The 4294-nt window shown below is 39.9% G+C and overlaps 1 long non-coding RNA gene across 1 annotated transcript; it reads right to left on the reverse strand.

The window, feature by feature from the left end:
- Window positions 1-1126: 1126 nt before the first annotated feature.
- On the reverse strand, window positions 1127-1490 carry LOC118421526. The gene is made up of 2 exons (XR_004831845.1): window positions 1296-1490; window positions 1127-1181 (listed from the first exon to the last, which is right to left on the reverse strand). It is a non-coding gene; the product is annotated as an uncharacterized LOC118421526 (long non-coding RNA).
- Window positions 1491-4294: the final 2804 nt, after the last annotated feature.

Below are 4294 nucleotides of genomic sequence, written 5' to 3' on the forward strand. Positions count from 1 at the left end.
CTCCGGACGTCATATACATGTCTTCACGAAACATCGTTCTGCAATGCACTTGAAATCAAAACTAAAAGTAAGTTACTGTATACGTTATGTAGCGTCCTTATCACAAAACTAAAGCACTGCATGCGCACCGCCGAAGGCGAGTGTTATGTCCGTCTGTAGGCCCCGAGTCGCTGTGTTGTTTCCGACTGGCTGCCAAGAACATAAAACCACTGCATAAGTATTTCCCCGCGACCCTAATTACGTAATTAGACAATGGACAGATAGAGAACATTTGTTATTGAGTACTGTATGTCAAAGCAAGTTGTCTGCCAAATCGTAATGCCGGCTTTTGACGACCTTTCAAGCGGGCGGGCGTCTCTTCATGGTGCTGACCCCACAATATCGCTTTCTTTTGATCCCAATAACAATGTCATACATGTTGTCAGTAAAGCGACTTCACAAAGGCCATTATCAGCTTATTTGTACCGTGTCTGACGATTTTAACACGCATTTTCAGTCAATTTGCCGACGATGTTTGACAAATTGTCGTGCAATTATCCGGCGTTGGTGATTTTTTGTTGTGCAGATAAGCGAAGTCACTAACAATGGAATGAATGGGCGACGGTTTGGGATTTAGGGATTCCGTGCAATTATCCGAAGTGTGCGTTTATCCGAGGTGCAATTAACTGGCTTCCACTGTATTCCTAGACCACTGACCCATTTACAAGATGTTTCAAAAAATGGTAGGGAATGGTTCAGTTCATTATATCAGGTGACACTATGAAGTCTCTCCAGATGTCTCTGTAGCACATGACAGACATAAGGTCTCTGCCTTGGAGACCAACGTCCTGTAAATGCATGGGGGAGGATCCTGGTGGCCCAGAACAGTACTACTGCAATGCTTAGATAGGGTTTAAAGAATGGTAAATAATGGTAGAATGCTGTTATCATTATCTAGAAACTATCAGAAGTATCAAGTTCCACTTTATAAATATTTCTATAATTATGCAGGACCAGGGACATATTTGTAAAGTTGAAACAGTGTCCCTTAGAGGACGTGCTAAAATTTTCGACGCATACAGGAATCCTAGCTAAAATTGTCGATCCTCAAGCGCACCAACCTACGAACTGTTTTGGGGATGTTCAGATACTTATATTAATGCTAGATAGGTAAAACTATACATTTTTGAAAAGCTAAGAACCTGTAGAATATGAATAAAACTATACATTTTTGTATAATATGAATAAAATATGTAGAATATGAATAAAATATGTAGAATATGAATAAAACTATACATTTTTGAAAAGCTAAGAACCTGTAGAATATGAATATATCAAGATAAAGACTGTATCTAGTTTGTAAGGAATAATACTGCACAAAAGGACAGAAAAAAATTTTCTTTGAAGTCTCGAAAAATATTTGAAATGTATATAACATCACCCACAAAGTCTAAAATAACTAAGTCACTGAAAACTAGGCTAGAATGCCTTGCTATTCTTCCTGAATCAATAAAAACGTTAACATAAAACAATGTATGTAAGTGACTGTAACTGTTTTATTCTTGCTAGCAAAGATAGTACCTAAAGCCTTGACCAGTTGTAAAAAGATGGGCCTTATCAGTGTTCCCCTAATGTTTGACCAGGAAGATTTCACCAAAATTATGAGTTGGAGGAAAACCAAAACAGACTTTGCTACCTCAAAGTGTTACATACATGTCTGAACATGCTGCCCTCCCCCATAGGCGAAAAAAAACAACAAATACAAAGCAGAAATTTGGCTGGATCAATAATTTGAAAACAATTTCAGACACTCATGGCCCTCAGTCCTTTATGATAAACACCAAAAAACACCCACCTACTCCTTTTTCACAGCAAAGAAAACAAAGGTTTGTAAATACTACCACATGGTACAGGACCGGCAAATGGCAGTCAAAATGACGAAGTTTTCATCAACTTCCAGTGGTAGAAACATCGTCAATCTCTTCCTCAGTGGTGTCACAACCCCTTCTAGGTTCTTCAGCGTAATTGGCAATCAATAAATTGTGATTTTGAGGGGAAAAAAATAAGGCAGAAACTTCCCAAACTACAGCTTCAACCCTCCCCAACTTAGGGGAATCCCCTGCACATCAAAACAGGCTGTTTCCCGATTCCACCCGGAGAATACCGAGGAATGCCGAAACGCATGTAAATTGATACTCTCCAAGCAGAGGTCGAGTCGCGGAGATATACTAGTAGTCGAAAAAAATACAGAGCCGCTCCTCCTACATCTATTCACCAAATTCACCGCTCCTACTACAGAGTCCTATTCCGGGTAGTTCTGTACATTGCAGTACAGTGTAGTTTAGAGTTGCAATTGTTTTCCTCATTAAATTTGAAAGATTTCAGTTCTTAAACATTGTTGTATAATCTGTGTCATGTAATATGATCTACTTAGATGCCTAGCTTCTATAGACATACTTTCTGCTATATCTTTTGAGCTTAGTTGGTTAGGGGTCGGAGACTTGAACGAATAGTCAGGAACTTGTATGGTCCTGATTTTTAAAAGTTAAATAGGTGTTGTGCTTAGGAAGAAGTGACATATGTTAGGGCCCCCTAGCAACTTGTTCCTGGGGATAGCAGGCATTTTTAACTTTGTCAGGAGGGTTAAGGTTATGTTTTGGGTGTGTTTGTGTGTCTGTGTGTGTGTGTGTTAACAGCATAACTGGAGAAGCCTTGGATGGATCCTGATGATATTTGGTAGGTGGGTATGGGTCGGGGAAACAAAGGTCATGTTTGATAAGGAGCCCCTTAGTTTAGAGTTGAGTTGCATTTGTTTATCTTATTCAATGTGGAAGATTGCAGTTCTGAAACAGTCCTGTATAGTATATTGATTCTCTCAGTGGTTATTGTAATTTAATGCTGTAGGGGCAATACTTATTGTACTGTGCCAAGCAATGTTAGGGAAATCTCATTCATTCCAATCTACTTTCTGCAGGTCTGTCTTGTTATAAAACAAAATGAAATGAGTAACGCATTTGTCTACAGACATCATTCTGCATAACAAACCTGGTTTATTTGGTAAAGGTATGTGTTCGTGGAACTCTAGTTCCTTCTATTGCTATGAATCAGATTTTAAACTTACAATGACATCTTCGGTGACATCAGAACAGTTACTGTATCCGTACGGTGAACCAAAAAAGTAGAATCTGATGTAGGTTGGCAACTCTACTAGTACAGAAGGTTGTCCATTTTGGTATACTTATTAAGATTGTGGATCAAACCTTCCATATGACAGCTATTTCACAAAAATAAACAAAACTGATTTTGTCAATAACAATTGCGCATGTTTCATTCTATGTCCAAAAGTTTCACAAAACAAATCTATTATCGCACTAATTCAATAAATGACTTTATTTGCATACATTTTGTTATTGAAACCAAACAGATGTAGGTTGGCTTTTTTGTGTGCACAGAATACAATAGTAGTTCTAATAGTAGTAGACTGGTTTATTTCCATAGAGCAACATTTGCTTGTTTACAGAATGTATATAGGACGAGCCTAATGGTTTCGTATAATTATGGTGATGACCTAATCCCAAAAGTAGATGTAGGGTGTCTCGACTACTGTGCAAACACTGAGAGATACCTCTCGTATCAGACAGCCCATCGGGACAAATTTGTGGCTACGGAGCCCGGTCGGGGCAGTTGCATCCCTGACGTGCACCGCTGAAAAGGTGATCGTAGCATTAAGTTACTTCTATACTCTATTTGAATGCAGGGACTACATCGCACTCAAGATGGCAACAGCGAGAAGCCCCGAGTCCAGCCCTAAAGCGGTGTTCGTCTATCCAGTTACGGGGTCGGAGGTTGAGCTCGAGCTGGAGGGTGCAACCCAGAGATACCTGAAACAGTTTCTAAAGCTTCCACGGTTTCCGAACGCTCTTATAAACAAAGAGACGCACCAGGTGGTTCTCTTTAAGGGGAAGGGAGTAGACAGCCAGTTTTCAAACCTGGAACCAGGAGCAGTGTATGAGGTTCAACTCAATGAAGATGCCGGTGACGCAGCAGGTAAGCAGATAGCATGGTATTTGCTCACCATGAGGATGGGAAGTAAGAACTTCAACTCTTTATGAGGGTCTGCATGGGGGGGGGGGGTCATGGTAACGCTTAACGGTAAATTCAGGAGGCCTAGTAACGCTTAACGGTAAATTCAGGAGGGTTTACAAAGCATACCTGTAATGATTGTCGCGCAGTCCTATTCGTACAACGCTAGATTAGGGTGTCTCAATGGGTGAAAATATCTGACTAATTATTATAAATGACATTGTGAGAAGGA

The sequence above is a fragment of the Branchiostoma floridae genome, chromosome 8 (assembly GCF_000003815.2).
Source record: "Branchiostoma floridae strain S238N-H82 chromosome 8, Bfl_VNyyK, whole genome shotgun sequence".
Lineage (NCBI taxonomy): Eukaryota > Metazoa > Chordata > Leptocardii > Amphioxiformes > Branchiostomatidae > Branchiostoma > Branchiostoma floridae.